The sequence below is a fragment of the Heteronotia binoei genome, chromosome 1 (assembly GCF_032191835.1).
Source record: "Heteronotia binoei isolate CCM8104 ecotype False Entrance Well chromosome 1, APGP_CSIRO_Hbin_v1, whole genome shotgun sequence".
Classification (NCBI taxonomy): Eukaryota; Metazoa; Chordata; class Lepidosauria; order Squamata; family Gekkonidae; genus Heteronotia; species Heteronotia binoei.
Window position 1 is genome coordinate 156,918,986 of NC_083223.1, and position 21,346 is coordinate 156,940,331.

Genomic DNA, 21,346 nt, shown 5'->3' on the forward strand with positions numbered 1-21,346 from the left:
CAGGTTCCCAAAGCAAATGAAAGGAAGGAATATTTCACAGCTCTTGTATATGCACACACACTAAGCTCTATGTTGGCCTCAAGACTGAAATGCATGAACAGCATTCAGTCAGACCCATTAACTGCAGTGTGGACTTGGCTGTCCTCACAACAGTGAACCCAATGTCTATTTCTCTTATATTAACAACAACAAAAAACACCCTTTGAGTTTGTTACCATTTACATCTTACAGAGCTGCTAAATATCTGGGGTGCTTTTTCTGGGAGAGGTTCCTGGTGAAGAAGAATAGTAAGGCTTAATAATTCACTTTTAAATGTATTCATGATTAGGGATGGGCATAACCAACTCATGAACTAAAGTTCATGACAAATTTTGGCTGGTTCATGAAGTCAAGTTAATGGCAGGTTACCTGGCATGAGCTTTCTGCAAACTTTCAAGCTGTTTGTGGAGGTTCATCCCAGTTCACGAGCAGAGACATTTCCAGACAGGCTGCCTCTACTCAATCAAAATGTTTACAGAACTTCAAAGCAGCAACTAGGAAAGCATGTAGAGGAGCATCCGGGGGAGGTCCCCTGTGACTTTGATGTCTCTAGCTTGCACAGGATCCATTCTATACACTCCTGTACCTTGGTCATTTTGATGGATGCAGGTTTAGGAGTGTATAGAATGGATCCTGTGTGTAATGTACTGGGTTCGGACACAAATAACAGTCAACGTCCTTTATTAGCTAGTACGTCACAAGGGCAACATGGCAGGGCTGGGTCCCCGATTATATACATTACCCAGAACGACCTGCTTCCTGGTCAGGTCCAATCCTCACCGGTTAAACTTCCTGCCACAGATCTTCATAGGCGGATTGCAATGTCCCTTACATCAGGTGACCTGCGGTTTTCCGCTGGTCACCTCAGCATAGGTAGTCGCGCTGTGTTGGAAATTCAGGGACTGAAATGCAAGACACAACACTCCTCCCCCCTAGTTGACCCCCCTCTGTTGAGACCTCATACGAACGGGACCTGCTGACCTGCTGCACTCTTGCCGGTATCCATTCCAGGCCACTCGAAAAGTTCTTTGCGTAGACTGGATCCCCTGGAAAGAACCCCCTAGTGGCCTCCTGGGACTCAGGGGAGCTGCAGAGGTCTGGAGCCCAGTTGGGATGCAATCTATCTAGCCTGGTGGTTAATGTCTTGCCCATGAGTAGTTCAGCAGGGCTCAGGTCTGTGGCTGGTTTTGGGGTGATCCAGTTCCCAAAAAGAAAGGCTGCCAGGTGGTGATCCCAATCCCCCTGAACTAGGGCCTCCTTGGTGGTGCGAACCATGCGCTCTGCTTGGCCACTAGTGGCCAAGTGAAAGGGAGCGGACCATATGTGCCAGATGAGGTACCTATTCAGGAACTCCTAGAATTCTCAGGAGGTAAACGCGATACCATTGTCTGTCACTGTGGTCTCTGGGATCCCATGGATGCAAAAGACTCTCTGCAAGGCCCTAACTGTGGCCAAGGTGGAGAATCACCTCCAGCCACTTTGTGTAAGTGTCAACCAGGATGAAGAATATTTGACCCTGGTATGGTCCCACAAAGTCTAGGTGTAGCTGGCACACAATTAGACTCCCAGCGGTGAATGGGGGCACTGGGTTGATCTGGCTGGGACTCTTGGCAGGGCTGGCACCTTCTATCCCACCCGTCTATCTCTTCATCCATCCCTGGCCACCAAACATAACTACGTGCCAGAGTCTTAATGTGCACGATCCCTGGGTGCATGCAAGGCTTCAAGCACTTGCTTCTGGAGTGGGGGTGGGGGGAACCACCACTCTGCTGCCCCAGAGAATGCAACCTTTGTGTGCTGAAAGTTCATCCCGGTGGGATGCAAAGGGCCTAAACTCTGCTTCCATGGGCCAACCCCTTCCCACACAGTCCAAAACACTTGCGAGGATGTGGTCTCAGCCTATGGACTGGGCTACCTCAGCGGCGTGGAGGGGCCTCTCCGGTAGAGACTCTATTACCATCATGTGGTGAGCCGGTGCTGGATCAGGGTCCTGCGATGGCAGTGACCGGGACCGACACTTTGACCTTATTGGGGGTGCCCAGAGGCAAGTTCATTACCTGGAGGCTGGTTGAGGCAGTCATGTGTGTGTCAGTCAAGTCATAGTGCGTGGACTGGCGCTTCCGGTTGGCCTTGGCCCGGCAAGTGATGTGGCCCAATTTCCCACAGTTTCTGCATTCTGCGTTTCGGTAGGGGCAGTCGTGGCGCTCGTGTGCATCTCCGCAGCTGGCACACTTGGCAGAAGCAGGCTTCATGGCAGCCCTGGGTTGGGTTGTGGGCCTCGGTGTGGCAGTTGGTGGATCTGGTGCATTTCTTCCCCATCCGAGGCGTCAGATGCCAATGAAGCGGCAGCCTGGTGTGCGCTTATGGAGTGGCCAGGGCGTGCCTGTTCAAAGGCCATTGCCTGTCAGACCGCCTTCGTGAGAGTAATAGTCTTGTCTTCAGTGGCCAACAGCTTATGGTGCAGCTTCTCCTCTCTGACCCCCACCGTGAAATGGTTGAGTAGGATCTCCTTCAGGTCCCCATGAAGTTGCTTTGCAGGGCAAGACCCCAGAGCTCAGCGAGGTACTCAGCTGCAGATTTAGCCTGCCGCTGATGCCTTGTATAGAAAGCATGTCTGCGTGTGAGGTGGGTTGGTTGTGGGGATAGGTGATCCGTCATCACCTTGATCAGGTTCTCATAGCTGGCAGCTGTGAGGGTGGTCAGTGCAATGAGTCACTTCATCAGCTGGATGGTCTCCACCCCACACCAACTCAGGAGGAGCGCCTTCTTTTCTGCCACTTACTCCATCTTGTGTAGCTCAATGTAGTAATTGAGCCAGTCCACCCATGATTCCCACAGTTCGGGTCAGGTGGAGTTGAATTCTGGGAGAGATTGTCCTGGAGCCACAGCCATGACCTCAACCACGTGCGTTGTGTTGCTCAGAGGGGAGCACTGAGCTCGGTGTGCAGAGCTTGTGGTCTGGCCGGGCGGAGGGCTGGCTGCTCAACAGGATCCCACATTCATCCCCAGTGTAATGTACTGGGTTCGAACATAAGTAGTAGTCAACATCCTTTATTAGCTAGTACATCATAAAGACAACATGGCGGGTCCGGGTCCCCGATTATATAAATTACCTGGAACAACCCCCTTCCTGTCAGGTCCACTCCTGACCAGTTAAACTTCCTGCCACAGATCTTCATAGGTGGATTGCATTTGTCCCTTATGTCAGGTGATCCGTGGTTTCCCGCTGGTCACCTCAGTGCAGGTAGTCACGCTGTGTTGAAAATTCAGGGACCGAAATGCAAGACACAACACTGTGCAAGCTAGAGATGTCAACGTTTCAGGGGACCTCTGACTGACTCTCCTTTACGTGCCCTCCAAGTTTGATGAGGACTAAATTTATGGGGACCAAGTTATACCCCACCCCAAAAGGTGCCCTCAGGAAAATGTTTTCTGGGGAAATAACAGATTATTTCCCCTTTGGGGTTTGGTGTCTCTAGCACATGAAGTGGGAAGCATTCTACAGCCTCACAAAGCTCATGAACATAACCAGTTTGTGAGTGACTAAAGGTTTCTGTCAGTTATTTGCAAATGGAACACATCACAAGCCAAACCAGACTGCATTTTTTTTAGCCTATACCCATCCCTATTCACAATAAAATTCCAAAGAACCAGTATATTTTGTATTTCATTCATTTATTTGGGATATTTCTATGCCACGTCTTTAGAGCTTCTTGAAGCAGTTTATTATATTTACTTGTTTCTGTCTGAAAAATCAAATTAAGGATATCAACACAGGTCGGAAACCCTTGGTTTGTAAGAAAGGGATTTATGCCTTTGATATGTACCACATACCTTCTACATTTAGTCTATTTAATTGTTTATAACAATATAGTCATTCAGTGGATGGAAGGAGTCATAGTTCTCTGAGGAGAATTATTTGTGTCCTGCCTACCATGATCAGTAGCACAGTTACTTATGTCCATAGTGTTATTTGCATATATGTTAAGGTATCAGGGGACTCCATTTTTATCGCTATTTATTTTCATCTTTTTATTAGCATTAACTTGTCTTTAAGATAATTTTATATTAATTTAATTTAGATAGATTTTGTTTCTTCAAGACCTCCCACACATACAAAAGCAGCCAGGGAAGCTACACTTATAATGGACTGATGAATATGAGGGATATTTCATAGAAGTGACAATACAGTGTCTGTGGCAATTATTCCTTTTTGTCACATTCCAGTTTCCTTACAGATACTGAGCTCATATGAACATATGATGCTGCCTTATACTGAATCAGTCCCTTGGTCCATCAAAGTCAGTATTGTCTTCTCAGACGGGCAGCAGCTCTCCAGGGTCTCAAAGTGAGGTTTTTCACCCCTACTTGCCTGGACCCTTTTTAGTAGGAGATGCTGGGGATTGAACCTGGGACCTTCTGCTTACCAAGCAGCTGCTCTACCGCTGAGCCACCATCCCTCCCTCATCTAACAGGAGAACAACTTAGGGTGGTGGAATTGTGATAATAGATTTCATGTAGGGGTCATTTTGTAGAAAAATAAGTAGCAGAGCTCATTAGCATAACTCATTAGCATGTGTCATGCCCCCCCCAGCCAAAAGCAACCTGATGCAAGAAAGGAGAGCCCTGGGTGAGCAAGGCCTGCTTGGGCTGACTAGAGATTCAGCCAGCCCAAGCAGAACTTGCTTGCCTGGGGCTCTCCTGGGCTGCCCCTGCCTTCAAAAGGCCAGCCAGCAAGCCACCCACTGCCCAAAATCACATAAGTGGAGAAGGGGTGGTGTGGGCTTCTCCAGGGGTTAATGAGGGCTTCTGGAGGCATGGCAAAACCCCTGGTGGCTGGCTGCTCTCCTAATCCAGGGATTATTATGCAGCTGCACCTACTATTCAATGGACAAGGTAGGTGGGGAGGAAGAGGAGGAACCCTCAAAAAAGTTCAGGAACTGCACTCCTGTGAGCTCCTGCTGAATCTGAGGCTTGGTTTCATGTATTTAATTGATGCAGAGAGGTATCAGATGGAGAAAGTGCTGTTGACTGAAGGAAATCACATTCAGCTGAGCAAGAACAAGAGTGAAGACAAGTTATATAAATGGGAGTGGTGATTTCTTCCTGTTGGACTCCAGTGTCATTTCTGTGTTGATCTCCAAAAAAGGGGATGTCCATTGTGGACTCACTAAGAGCCCACTGGCAAAAGGAGAAAATGAAAGTAGGTAGTAGAAAACTGCAAGAAGGAGAGTGCAGATTTCAGTTAACAAGAATCCAGGCAGCAGATCCAATCAGGGCCCAAGAGAACTCCTAGTGGACAGCAGCTATTGGTCCAATAAAGGTTAGTGTGCATTTAAGCTTTTAAGTGGCACATCTATGCCTAAGCCCTGTCCTTCACCTATGAGCTGGCAGAGGTTTTACAGGGCAGAACCCTGGCTCTAAGTCTTGCACTTAATTGGTGAAATATGCCATGCATCAAAGAACAGAAGGAGTAAAGTGGTTCCAAAGGAGGGACTGAATGTTGGTTATCAAGGAATATTCCAAAACTGTGTATCATCTATTTCTTAAAAACAGACAACTTCCTCAATGCATGTGGAACCAATGTATGAACCAATTCTACAGCACCATTTAATCAACTCCTGAACTGTTTCTTTTCTCTCAAATACATGCCTGTGAGCCAAACTCTCATCAGCAAAAGCAACTCTGAGGGAAGAAATCAGATGAACTGGATAAAATAGAGAAAATATTACCCTGCTATCTCATACAAAGCAGTCCATGGTCTTGGACCTTCTGGTTTATGGGACTGTGTCTCTATACTCCACTATGACAACTCTGCTCATGTCAGCAGCGGCTTCTGCAGGTGGCAAAATGCCTTCTCCATTGTGGCTCCTGCCTTGTGCAGCGGTTCACCTGACAAGGTCAGGAAAACTCCCATTCTCCTGGTCTTCTGTGAACTATGCAAAACTGAACTATTCAAGAGGGCTTTTCTGTGCAGGAAATAAGGCTGCACAGTACAAAATGGTTTCACAAACTTATTTGGATAAATTATTGGGACCTGTGGTCTTTGCTGCTGTATATAGCATATTGTAAGTAGGATCTAATTACATAGTTTCTGTACTGCCATGTTAATTCTTATGCTATGCTCCTCGTGGTTCTTTCTGGTGGTTCCAGTCTTCTAATATCCTCATGCATCAGTTATTGCCTATCCCATTTTGTTGATGGTATTGACACAATGTGTAATCCATCTTGAGTCCATGTGAGAAAGGCAGACTAAAACAGAATCATAGAGTTGGAAGGGACCTCCAGGATCATCTAGTCCAACCCCTTGCACAATGCAGGAAACTCACAAACACCTCCCCCTAAATTCACAGGATCTTCATTGCTGTCGGATGGCCATCTAGCCTCTGTTTAAAAACCTCCAAGGAAGGAGAGCCCACCACCTCCCGAGGAAGCCTGTTCCACTGAGGAACTGCTCTAATGGTCAAGACGTTCTTCCTAATGTTGAGCCAGAAACTCTTTTGATTTAATTTCAATGCATTGGTTCTTGTCCTGGCTTCTGGAGCCACAGAAAACAATTCCACACCATCCTTTAGATGACAGCCCTTCAAGTACTTGGTGATCATATCACCTCTCAACTGCCTCCTCTCCAGGCTAAACATTCCTAGCTCCTTCAGCCTTTCCTCATAGGACTTGGTCTCCAGACCCCTCACCATCTTCGTCGCTCTCCTCTGGACCCGTTCCAGCTTGTCTGTATCCTTAAAAAGTGGTGCCCAAAACTGAACACAATACTGCAGGTGAGGTCTTACCAGAGCAGAGCAAAGCGATACCATCACATCATGTAATCTGGACACTATACTTTTGTTGATACAGCCCAAAATTGCATTTCCCTTTATAGCTACCGCATCACACTGTTGACTCATGTTCAGCGTATGATCCACTAAGACCCCTAGATCCTTTTCGCACATACTACTGCTAAGACAAGTCTTCCCCATCCTATAACCATGCATTGGATTTTTCCTACCTAAATGCAAAACTTTACATTTACCCCTGGACAGATCCTTGAGGCACTCCACTTATCACTCCTCTCCCAAGAGGATGAGGAACCATTCACAAGCACTCTTTGGGTGCGATCTGTCAACCAGTTACAGATCCACCTAATGGTAACAGGATCCAAACCACATTTTACCAACTTGTCAACAAGGATAGTATGTGGAACCTTATCAAAAGCCTTACTGAAATCAAGATAAATGATGTCTACAGCATTCCCCTGATCCAGCAAGGTAGTCACTTTCTCAAAAAAAGAGATCAGGTTAGTCTGACATGACTTGTTCTTGAGAAACCCATGCTGGCTCTTAGTAATCACAGCCATCCTTTCTAAATGTTCCAGGACGGAGTGTTTGATGATTTGTTCTAAAACTTTTCCAGGTATAGACATCAAGCTGATGGGTCGGTAGTTACACGGATCGTCTTTTTTCCCCTTCTTGAAGATGGGGGCAACATTCACCCACCTCCAATCTTCTGGCACCTCTCCTGTTCTCCAAGAATTCTCAAAAATACTAGCCAGAGGTTCAGAAATTACATCCTCATGCTCTTTTAGAATCCTTGGATGCAATACATCTGTCAAGCATTGATATTTCTCAATAATCAGTCTTTTGTTATTCAGTCAAAAGTTGCTTTATTGTAGAAACTCCATAACTTTGCCAAGGACAGAATCCTTGGAAGTAATGACGTATACAGACACACATAGATACTGTATAGGATAGCTTCAAAGAGTAACATAAAGATGCAATTTGAGTCACGGGTTCAAAGATTACTACATAGTATGTCTTTTACTACTTAGGAATGCAGGCTGTTACAAACATCTCCCTTTCTCACACTTTTTCTGAGAGCAGATAAGACCTGGCTGTGTGAATCTGGGGGAGAGGCACATCGCACTATTCACAGCAAGGCTAATCTAAACATCCTTGGGCCAGATGGATTTATTACTTGCCCTAGGTTGTAAAAGAAGAAATGGGGAGGGGGGGGAATGTTCCGCTCTTTGTCTTATGGTTTATCATGCCACCCAGAAATATGCATGCTTGACAGCATCTGGCCCTGAGAACTTAGTTTCATTTAAAGAAACTAGGTGTTTATGTACTCCCCCAATGCTGATCCTAGGTTGGAACTTCATTTCCTCCTTATGTGTTCTGTTTTTGCCATGTTGAGCACCGTTTCCTTCAGAAGAGAAGACTGAGGAAAAGTAGGAATTGAGCAGTTCCGCCCTCTCTTCATTACTTGTTACAATTTCACTTTCTTGCCCTCGCAATGGGCCTACCATGTCCTTGCTCTTTTTCTTACTCTGAACATAAGAAAGAACCCTTTTTTGTTGTTTTTAGCATCTTGGGCCAGCCTAAGCTCATACTGAGCTTTAGCTTTCCTATCTTTTTCTCCGCAAGCACTGGTGATTCGTTTATATTCATCCTTGGTTATAAGGCCCTCCTTCCAATTCCTAAAGGAGTCTTTTTTATTTCTCAAGTCTTTAGAGAGCTGTTTATGGAGCCAACTCAGCTTCTTTAGGTTTTTTCCATTTTTTCTTCTCATAGGAATCGTCTGTGATTGCGCTTTCAGTATTTCACTTTTAAGAAACTCCCACCCCTCCAGAACCCCCTTCTTCCTAAGTATTTCTGACCATGGGATTTTACCCAGCATAGTTCTAAGCAGGCCTCAGATTCTGTGGGAGCTCACAGGAGCAGAGCTCCTGAAATTTTTGAGAGTTCCACCTCCTCCTTCTGAGAGTTCCACCTCCTTGTCCATTGAATAGTATGTGCAGCTGCATAACAATCCCTGGATGAGCTCCACCATCTATTTTTCTACAAAATGACCCCTGGTTCTAAGTTTATCAACGTTTGCCTTTCTATAGTCCAACCTATAAGTCTGACTACGTATAGCTTTTCCCTTCCCTAAGACTGTAAATTCCAAAATCACATGGTCACTACTGCCCAGGGTGCCCACTATTTTCACTTCTTCAATCAATTCTTGATTGGTGAGAATCAAATCCAAGATAGCAGATCCCCTTGTTTCCTTCTTCATTTTTTGAAAAAAGGAAGTTGTCAGCAAGACAAGTCAGGAATCTATTTGACTTTTCATTTTTAGCAGAGTTGGACTTCCAACAGATGTCTGGGTAACTGAAATCTCCCATGATCACTATATCCCTTCTTTTGGAGAACATTGCAATCTGTTGTAGGAGTATCTCATCCAAGTCCTCTGCCTGGTTTGGTGGTCTATAGCAGACCCCCACAATAATATCACTGTTATTTCTTACTCCTTTTATTTTTACCCAGAGACTCTCAACTGAGCTGCCATGCTCAGATTCACATATTTCCTCAACAGTATATACCTCCTTCACATATACTGCAATGCCTCCACTCTTTTTCATTTGCCTGTCCCTTTTAAATAAGTTGTACCCCTGAATCCTAATATTCCAGTTGTGAGTGTCAACAAGACAAGTCAGGAATCTATTTGACTTTTCATAAAAATTATGGATAAAAAGACAAAGCTTTATTATATTTCCCACACACACGCACGCACTGAGTATTAACAGCAAAGTCATTCTTAGTTTTTGTAGTTTCCTATTTTTTCTTCTTTATGTATGTGTACAGGGGCTAAAGGGAAGGTGGTTGGAAGAGCAAATAATAAACAGAATTTCCATGTGTGCATGGTAATCCTGGTGGTGGCCCTTAATAAGGGCTATGACATTGACATATGAACCACCAATATGTGAACTTCCTTCCTTCCTTCCTGCCCCCCCTCTCTTTTGGGGTGGTGGGAATGTTGAGGCCATTTTATGAGAGCCTCTCCTTTTATGTTCAGTTAAAAGGATCAGGTAATAGGCAATGTGAAAGAATTATTGCTGAGACTTCAGAGAGCAACTGCCAATCAGAGTAGACAGTTCTGACCTTGAGAAACCAGTGGCCTGGCTCAGTATAAGGCAGCTTCATGGGGATGTGAATTAGTCTTGTACAAAATTTCTAGACATGATGTACCTGGGAGATGACTTGTATTTTCTGTTCTGTAAAAGGAGTTTTAAATTTCTCTCAGGCAAGTGGTGTCATTAACTCTGAAACTCTATAAGCTCACCCAAATAGTTGCTAGTTTCTTATGAATTCATTTTGGGGAGGGATGTGATTTGGGAGGTGAATTCTCATTTTCTTTAACTTGGATTCAATCTGCCTTTTTGACTGTATTTCAAAATCAATTATTGCAGCTTTATCTGTGTTACTTTAGAGTGCCAGTTTCTTCTCTTCACTTTTAATATTTCTAATATGTTCTGTATTTCTAATATGCTCTTCTCTTTTAATATTTCTAATATGCTCTGTAAGTGAAAACATCTCATACATAAAAAATTTTCTCCTTAAAGATAATCATTTTTGACAATAGGGGTTTTTTACATGTCTTACATTTGATCTTGCTTCCATGAAGGTTTACTAGATCTTGAAACAAAAACTACATCTGCTACCTAGACATAGCCTGAGGGCAGCCCAGGGACAGAGTGTGTACTTATCTTAGCCACTCAAACCAGTCTGTTAATTGAGGTTTACAGTCTTTCCCCTTCTCTCCCAGTCCCAGCTAGGACTACCATATGAAGGACTCCAAAATAAGAAACGGATTGTGAGATAGCAAAAGTATGTTATCTTGTCTGAACAATATTATGGAATATATTGTCCTTATAATTTATTACGTTAATGTTATTCTTTTCAGTAGTGGTGCATCTCTTCTTTTTCATGAGTATTCTGTAATAAATCTAAACAGGAAGACTTCTTGGAGATAAGGAACAGGTGGCAAGGCCAGTCCCAGCTATGGCTTGGAGGATGTACTGTGTTAATTCTATATTTCAGGGAGCTTTCTAGGAAAAATGTGCCTGCTACTTTTCCTTCCTTTCAATGTATCGGTGCCATTTCCTTCCAGCAGTCTCCAGTCTTACCGGAAACAGGAAAACTGAACAAGGTGACAGGGGGATTGGACAGATGCGGGCAAGTTCACATTAATCTCAGAATGCAAATGCACTGCTATCAGGTGTGTAGTAATTCTGTATATAATACGAAGAGATTTTTTTCTTCTTTGGCTACTCTCCTTCTGTCCAAAAGACTGTCTGGCATTCAGACAGGGAAAATGAGATCTAATTGAGTCCGCTTTTCATGTCTCTGAAGCATTCAAATACTGTGACTTGGATCACATTTTACATCAATTTGTGCAGCAACAGAAAGAGATTGGGATGAATGAGAAGTGCTATCCTGAACAAGTAAAATAATGAGTTGATTGCACTTCTTCAGTAGAAGCCATTGTATATTAACTGCTGCATCATGGCAGGTGAATGAGTTTCACCTGAATCTGGAATATCCACATCTTCTGATTGGAACTCTACACAGGATAGAATATTTGTCTTGTAATGTAGAAGATGAGCACAATGTGCGAAATGTGAAAGCCTGTGTGAAGAGATCTCCTCTGAAGGAACATACTGGATGATGTCAACATGGCACCAGTTGAGCACTGGATGTGTCAGTCTTACCACCTGTGCAGCATATATGAAACCTTAAAAGTAATTACTAAAAATGTACATCTTCAAAAAAATCAGTATTTTTCAGATCCAGATATCACGGAGCTGAAAAATATCTGCATTCTCAGCTTTACAGATTCCAAATATCAGTTTGGTATTCAGGGGGTGGGTCTGATAATATTATTCCTTATGGGAATCTTTCTGGAGGGCTAGAGGGGCTGGGGGGAGAGGTTGGAGCAAATTGCACCAAAATTGCAGCAAAGCTGATGCCTGTCCTTTAAATAACCCCCAAGATTCAAATGAAATGGACCTCTTGGGCTCTATGGGTCCTTGAGCAAACCACCACTGTTTCTGATGGGGGCATAGAATAGCCAAAATCACAAGAGTAAGCAAAGCAACCCCTGGCCAAAAGCCTCCCAAAGCAGACATAACCAATGCAGAACCACAGAATTCCAGAAGAAGTGAGGGTCAACATGGAAAGCCTAACACAACATCTATACAACCCAAACAATCAAGCCAGTGCCAAATCAAAGGACCCTCCAAGCCAAATAGAATAGCTGGCAATGTAAAATCAGAGAATCCAACTCAAAGTACAATCCAAGAATCAATGGTGATGTCAAAAAAGAGAATCCACCACAAACCCAAACCAAACCAACTTGTTTAAAGAACACAACATTGCAAGGGTCATAGAACTAATTTCAAAACACAGAATCTATGCCAAATCAAGCTGAAACTGACTCCTGGAAAGAAGGCACAGAAAAATTCAAGGAAAACCCCCCAAGTCTTGTGAGCCTTAAAATGCTGACTCCCAATACCATCCTCTATATGACAGCCCTTCAAGTACTTGATGGTGATCATATCACCTCTCAGCTGCCTCCTCTTCAGGCTAAACATGCCCAGCTCCTTCAACCTTTCTTCATAGGACTTGGTCTTCAGACCCCTCACCATCTTCATCACCCTCCTGCATGTTTTAAATGATTTCTACTGATGTTTTATTCAACTTTACTGCTGTTTAAAATGTATTGTAACTGCTTTTAGCTATTTGTGATATATACATGTGTGTGTGTGTGTGTTTGGTTGATTTTAAGAGCAGTATCAGGAGCTAGTGTCTGTCTAAGGGGCAAGGTATAACCGTTAATAGCCATCATGGACCTATAGTTCATACATTTCTTTAATCCCCCTTTAAATCCATCTGAGCTTGTGGTCATCAATACATTCTTTAGAAATGGTTTCCACAAATTAATTATGCATTGCATGAAGTACTTTGTCCTGAATCCTTTTCTTCCCTGTCAAATCACAGCTCACTCATGGTGTTTTCAAGGCAACATTCAGAGGTGGTTTCCCTGCCCCTGGTGTGGCAATCGTGGACTTTCTTGGTGGTCTCCCATCCAAATACTAACCAGGGCTGACCTTGTGTAGCTTCCTAGTACTGATGCGATTATGGACTATTCACTGCCCATCGATCTAAAAAAAAATAGTTTTTATAGTTGTTTAGTCTGATTTTTTTTGGCCATAATAACTTTTATTAAATGTTTAAAAAGGAAAAATTACATAGATTGCATACAATCAATATGGTGCAAGTCATCTAGTTCAGGTTAGACAAGTTACAACTAAAAATCAGTAGAACCAGAGAAACTGCATTGTTTAAACATAAGTGAGTATACAATGATGCAAGTACTGAGGTATATATTTGTTAAAGTCTGTAGTATGCCATTCCAACTCTAATAACGGATACCATTTATTTAACAGATTTGCAGATCCTGAAGAAAACTCCATCTTATTTATAATAATCTGATGTTTGATTTGTCTTTATGATGTTGCTTTAATGATAGTATTAGTAGTACAATATTTCTATTTTTCCATTGTACCTGCTTATTTGTTGCTTTTTAAAAAATTGTTTTGCTCTGGTTTTTTATGATTCTCTCTCTCTCTCTGGCATATTTTAATGTGTTTTTAAACTGAATATTGTAAGTGGCTCTGAAACAACTGGTTCAATGCTTATATCATGCAGGATTGCCTTCCCTGTAGATGGTTCCTTGATCATATTTGGGTTTTTTGTCACAAAAGGATCATAATATTTAACCAGTCAATATGAGGTTAGTTGCCCCAGATGTTGTTGCCACAAGTCTTGCAGTGGTCCATTTTCCTTGTGGGGTACCAATACACCCACCAGGGAAGGTGATAGGCCACGCAGACACCCTGAGCCATCTGCTGTTGCCATTGAGGGACCCAGACCCTGCTCCAGCACACCTACTGCTTCTAGAGTCCCTCCCAGACCGCCCGGTACATGCAAATGACATAGCCCATTTTTCTGCCAAGGACAAGATCCTCTCCCGAGTTTTGGACTGGGTGTGGAGGGGATGGCCCACTAGCCAGGTGGGCCTGGATTTTACTGCATATGCGTCCCGCCAGGATGAACTTTCAGTACACAAGGGATGTTTGTTGTCGGGAAGTAGGATGGTGGTGTCCACGGTGCTGCAGCAGCAAGTCCTCAAAGCACTGCATGAAACCCACCTGGGGATCGTGCAAATGAAGGCACTCACCTGCAGTTATGCTTTGTGGCCTGGGATTGATGATGTGATTGAGTCCTGGGTCGCCAGATGCCAGCCCTGTCAGGAGACCCGACCAGCACCTCCCCACACACCAATGCAGCATTAGGAGTTCATGTGTAACCCCTGGTCACACCTACATCTGGACTTTGTGGGCCCCTTCCAGGGACAAACCTTCTTTCTAATAGTGGACTCCCACTCAAAACGGCTGGAGGTGGTCCCCGTGGTGTCTACCTCCTCTTAGGCAGCCATCACTGGCCTCCAATGGGTTTTTGCAACACATGGCCTACTGGACACTCTGATCTCTGACAATGGAACCACGTTCACTTCAGGTGAGTTCCAAGACTTTTGCACCCCGAACTTAATTAGGCATATCAGGTCTGCCTCTTTCCACCAAGCCACCAATGGCCAAGCTGACAGGATGGTGCAGATGACTAAGGAATCACTCCGCCGCATCATCCACCGGGACTGGGAGGCCTGCCTTGCAGAGTTCTTACTGGCCCAGCATACGATTCCCTCCACCACAAGCAGCCGCAGTCTGGTGGAACTCTTAATGGGCCAGTGGCTGTCCACCCTACTGAACCGTTTGTACCCTAACCAGGCCCTGGACCTCCAGGAGGTACCAGAGGTGGTTAGAGCACCCCGTGGGTTAGATACTGGGGACCTGGTCATGGCAAGAAACTTTGGGGGGACTCAACATGGATTCCAGCAAGGGTTGACTGGGTTCTAGGGTCAGTGATGTATGAAGTAACCACGGAGGGCGGGTCCACTCTTAGACAGCACATAGACTAGCTGAGGTCACAAGAGGCCCCCGAGGAAGTGGTCGAGGACTACAGTCCTGACAACCAGTCTGCCACTCCAACTCCTACCCTGACCAAATTGACCAAGCCAGAAGCCCTGATCCCGCCCTTCGGGCCAAGTCAGTGGCCACGGGGACCCCAGAACCACCGGCTGGAAGCCCTGCATCACCAGCCCCTCAGTTCACTACCACTGAAACCACAACTGCTCCTCTGTCCACTCTGGAGCTCAGGCAGTCCATGCGGGAGCATCGCAAGCCGGCGTATCTAAGGGACTATGTCTGTTAGACTTGCAAACTGGGGTGGGGTGGGGAGGGATGGTGTATATGTGATCTGAAATGTGTATATTTTATGGTGTCTTGCCTGGCTCATTGGAGCCTGTAGGACTGAGCTTGGGGACTTGGGAACAATGGACAGTAGAATCCAAATCCCTGCTGTCCTGCTCCAGTCATGGGCACCCTGCTGGTTTGAATGGTCCAATAGCATGCTAGCACATGAACTTTGAATGTATATATAGTTGGTCCTGTTAGCTCAGTAGGCAGTCTTAGAGCGCAGCCCTATACTATGCTGTGCTGAATAAAAAGAGCTGTGATCACTACCACCTTGCCCCCTTCATTGCATTGAACCCACTATATTATACATCTCAAGCTCACTCTAGAGTTCTGGCTAGGTAGGTCCCAGGATTGTTACCTTTTGTGGCTTGGCATTCCTCCCATAACCATTCTGTTAGGAAGTTTATTCCTCTTTAGTTTTCTGGATTCTTAACAACAAATTGGAATGGCACTAACACCACCAATGGCCAAATCAAATTAATATATTGCTTCCAAATGTTCAAAGCATTTTGCATATATTTTCTGAATGATTGCCCGGCGGTTTGGGCTGGGTTGCCATCAATATGCAGATGACACCCAGCTCTATCTACTAATGGATGGATGGCCCGACCCCGCTCCAGGGAATCTCGACCGGGCATTACAGGCTGTTGCGACATGGCTCAGGCTGAGTGGGCTGAAGTTGAACCCAGCGAAGACAGAGGTCCTATGCGTGGGTCGCGGCGCTCTGGGAAGGGAAATAGCTCTCCCGGCCTTCGATGGTGCGCCATTGAAAGCAGCGCACCAGGTAAAGAGTCTGGGTGTTTTACTGGAGCCTTCACTATCGATGGAGGCCCAGATAGCAGCCACTGCCAAGTCAGCATTCTTCCATCTGAAGCGGGCAAGGCAGTTGGCCCCTTTCCTTGAGCGCCGGGACCTCGCAACAGTGATCCACGCAACGGTCACCTCAAGACTAGACTACTGTAATGCCCTCTACTTGGGGCTACCTCTGTGCCGGACCCGGAGATTGCAGCTAGTGCAGAACGCGGCGGCCAGGCTGTTGTTGAGACTCCCGAAATGGGAACATATACGGCCGGGGCTACGTGAACTGCACTGGCTGCCGATTATATACCGGGTCCAATACAAAGTGTTGGTCGTTACCTTTAAAGCCTTATATGGCTGAGGACCTGTCTACCTGAGGGACCGTCTTTCCCCATATGAACCCCAGAGAGCACTGAGGTCAACGGGGAAAAACTTAATGACTATCCCTGGGCCGAAGGAAATGAAATATCAGAGTACCAGAGCACGGGCCTTTTCGATCGCGGCCCCTACCCTATGGAACCGACTCCCCGAGGAGGTGCGGGCCCTGCGGAACCTTGAACAGTTCCGCAGGGCCTGCAAGACCACTCTTTTTAAATTAGCATACTCGGACTGCTAAGAAAACGGTAATCAAGGATCCGCCAATGCGGTCTAAAGATCTATACCACAGTACAACTGTATTACTGGATTGGTTTTAACTTAATGTTTTAATGTCTTATTGTTCTATATTGTAAATTTGGGGTTTTATTTATTACTGTATGTTTTTATGGAATACTGTTAGCCTCCCTGAGCCTGCTGAGGTGGGGGAGGGCGGGATATAAATGAAATGAAATGAAATGAAATGAAATGAAATAAATAAATAAATAAATAAATAAATAAATAAATAAATAAATAAATATTTAGAAAAAGCTTGTAAGACAGACCAACATGGTTATTCCCACACTACAGATGATGAAAGAGGGAGGGAATAAATGCAAGAAATGGCAGCTACCTGAAGGCTAACCAGAAAGTTATGGCTGACATGAAACTTGAAATCCTTTTCTCACACTCAGCTCCCTCATATGTTCATATCCTAAATATTTCTCTGAAGTACTTCTGTGCATTAAAACTCACTCACATGACTCTCTAGCTAGATGCATGTGACTGAGCTTGTTCTATGCACCTCCTGTTAACGGCACAATGTGAGTTCCAAGGGAAACCCAGAAGCGATTCCCAGTGTCACTTGGAAAGAGGCAGAAAAACAAGCCCTCCCATCACATTACATCAGTGTAGACAAACAGTTTGCCACAGGGTGGGAGTTATCACACTCTGGTGTTTTCTCCTCTCATGGCTTCTGTATACTGAAAGCTCTGAGCACTAGCCCTTTTAAATCTGCCATGGAATCACTTTTGCAATCAAGTATGTTCATTTAAAGCAGTTGGGCCACTCATTTGGGATTGGACGGCCTAAATACGTGGGACTAAGGCAGCTGGCTGACTATTGTCATATCCCAGCTTCCATTCAGAGTTAGAGATCTCTAATGCCTGTGCCAGCAAAGCTCAGCTTTCACTGTATTGAAGTGCAGTACAGTTCACACAGCCCTTACTTCTAACAGCATCATTTATTTATGCCAGGCCGGTAATTCCCTGACCTCATTTTCCCTTTTTGGTGGCTTTCTGTTTGCATCTACTTCTGGCTTCCACTCCTTTCTGCTTTTCAGTTAGCTGTGCTGTGTAAGTGGATGCTGTCTGTCTGTCTGTTTCCTTAGATTTATAACCAAGCCTTCTCACAAGCAGACTCAGGGTGGGTCACAACAGTAAGTAACAAACACTAAAAGAGTAGAAATAAAAATCAGCATGATTAAAACAGTTTAAAAGGTAGGCATTGTACAGATTAGTGTTCAACAGTCTTAAAGCTGGGAGCAGTTGGAATAAAGCCGAGCTATGAAGGCCTTATGAGTTTAAAGCTGCAGCAGGAAGGTCAGTCAGTGGACACTCACCACCTCAACCAAAGGCCTGGTGGAACAGCTCTATTTTTAGGATTGCCAGGTTTGGGTTGGAAAAAACCTGGAGGCTTTGGAGGTGGATCCAGGAGAGTGTGGGGTTTGGGGAAGGGAATGGCCTCAGCATGGTACAATGCCATAGAGTCCACCTTTCAAAGCAGCTATTTTATCTAGAGGAGCTGATCTCTGCCAGCTGGAGATCAATTGTAAAAGTGGGAGATCTCCAGGCCCCACCTGGAGGCTGGCAACCCTAGGGCCCTGCAAAACTGTAATAGGTCTCACAGGGCCCTGATCTCAGTCAGGAGCATGTTTCACCAGGCCAGGGCAGAAAAGGCTCTGGCCCTGGTCGAGCCTAAGCAAACATCCTTGGGGTTGGGGACAACCACCAAATGGTGGTCAGTGGAGCACAAGATTTTCTGGGCACATACATCTAAACCTTCAGCAGTTTTTAAAAATGTGTAAATTTGTTTCAATTTATATGTCCTTGTGGTGATCCTTTCACCTTGGTAGAGCATATGTACAAGGCTCAGTCTCTGATATCTCCATTTCAAAAGATGTCAGGAACCAGAATGCCTAGCAATCAGAATGAAAAGTACTGAAAAAGACAGGCCAGTAGTCAATATAAAGCTCAGCAAGCCAATGAACTATTCCATAGACCAGGGTGATCTAATTCCTGCTCAGCCACAAAAATCACTATCTCCCAACCTAATGTACCTCATAAGATTCTTATAAGAGGAAAAGAGCAAAAACATGCACTAGCCTACGCTTCTTGGAAGAAAAAAGTGCGGCAAATAAATAATGTATTTTGAGAAGGCAGTGAGGAGAGAAATACTGAGAAAGGTAAAATGAAACTGGTACAGAAAGCAGTCTTGGGGTTACCTTTTCCCTGTGTATAATTACATTAACATGTCAGAGTATAATATGCCAACTTCTTCAGTTTATTAGAGAACTCCTTGATGTAGGCAGGGCCGCGAGGATCCCACCCAATCTGGCTGCTTTGTAAACTGGGAAGAATGAACTGCCTAAGACAGTGCACAGTGTAAGTTGCTAGTGCTACATAAGCTTGCAGCTTAGGGCTGCAGTACCCAGTTCCACAGCCTCTGAAAGGGGGAGGACCAGGGGAACAACATTCTGCAGGCATAGTTCACTCTGGAGGTCCCTGGAGCTGAACACATAATGTAATTGTTTTTATATTATGTTTTGGCTGAGTCTGGATGGTGTGAGGAGCAGACCAGAGACAATCTTTATTTGTAGGTCCAGGGTGGTTCCTAGCTAGAATTGCCAGCCCTCCCCCATGCTGTTAACCATTTTTAACATTTCAACAATTTTCTCTCACTGCTCTTCTCCAAGCAGCAATGAGAGAAAAATGTTAAAAATGGATAACACCCTTTCTTGGATCACCCTTTCTTGATGTCACTTCCAGGAAAAACCCAGAAATGATGCCAGTCTTTTCTATTTTTCTAAAGAGGTCTAATGTGACATCCAGGTTTCCCTGGCAACCCTACTCCTACCAGCCCTGTTCAGCCCTGATCAAGATACTTTAAAGTCTCTTTAAAGAGGCCCTTGAGCAGTTGCAGAGAGTCTACCTATGCTTAAATCCTGACTACAATCCCTGGGCATTGGACTATACAGAGCATATCTTGATTGAGTCCACTGTCAAACCAACAGAACCTGCAACCCATCCAGTAGGCTATACCACATATAATTTATCCAAATGTTACTGTCCTTCTCAGAAAGGTGGATAGTACAGCCTTTGTAAAGTATTTGGTGGTTCCAGACTGTCACTGCTAGACTTTGTCTGAAGTGACAGAGCTAGGCATCCTAGGTCTCTTAGGCTGGGGATTTGGTCCTTTATAGGACCGGTGGTTTATAGGACATTCTTTAAGTACTGCTTGAATGCTAACAGCATGGCCATCACCTCATTCTAAGCTGCTGGAGGGGCTGTATTTGGGCAATCTCCTTGTTGTGACTTGCATTTCAGTCCTGAAGTTACAACGCAGCGAATGCTACAGAGGTGACCAGTGGGAGTCCACTGGTCCCCGGACGTAGCTCACAAATACGCTCCGCCAATCAAGATCTGTGGCGGGAAGTTTAACTGGCCAGGATTGGACCTGGCCAGGCTGAGGGTTGTTCCGGGGTATGTATATAATCAGGACCCGGCCTACGTTTCCTTCTCTTGTGATGTACTCTCTAATAAAGCATGCTGCCTTCAACACGTCTCGTCACTCAGTACATTACACTCCTTTAGGTTTGTGTGTACATTCTACCTGCCTCCACACTGGCAATGCTCATGAAAGCCCGCCTCTGCATACAAATCTCACTTAAAGGACAGGGGCAGTCATATAATTTCTTGTTCCCAAAATACAAGTCTGGTTGTCAGAATTCATTGTTGGTGTCTCATTTTTTAGTCTCTAGGAAACATTTCAATCCCTAATCAAGCAGTTAAATCCCTCTCTGATGGCAAATGTCCCATACAGGATTGATTTGGCAAACAAAAATAATTGACAGATGTTACTACAAAATGCCACTTTCTGGGGGAAGCTGACTGAGTTGATTTCTGACAATATAGGCAGAGCCCAGTATCATAGGATTACTACTAAATCCCCAAGTTGACATTTGTATTTATAGTGTTGTTGTTGTTTTTTAAAAAAAATTGGTTTATGTATCTATTACTGTCCTTTATGCAAACATATTTATGAAAAAGGGGAATAGCTGTTAGAATGTGCTAGTGAAATTTTTTGCATGTCAAAAACTGGTATAATTAATTTATTTAAAACATCTGTATTCCCACCATAATGCCCTTGAGGCAACTTCCATGCAAAATAAACCATTAAATACCAGGGTGGATAATAAGATACCAACTAGGGAAGATCCACTAAAAATAATTAAACCAACAATTACATGCTAATTACCCTATGAACTGCAATATGCTAACCTGAGGTCCCTTCCAATGGCCTGCATCCTACCACTCCAGCAAGCAATGCTTGAAACTTTCTAAGGAGACTTCCTCCAACTCCCACTGGAGGAAGAGCCACAAAGCTGAGGAAGGCTCTTTAGGTTGGTGGAACTTCTCTGAGCAAAACATAGGGCACTGCCCAGTGAGCACTGTTGGAGCCTATGTACTTATAGAGCAATCCTAAGCATGTCTACTCAGATGTAAATCTCATTGAATTCAATAAGACTTACACCCGAGGAAGTGTGTTTAGGATTGCAGTCACAGCTATCCAATGTTGTTTGATACAATAATTTCTTTAAAACAGATATCACCATTTGTATGTTTCACAATGCACTTCTCTTTGGAAGTATTTTAAGCAATAAATCTGTACATCTGTAGGTGT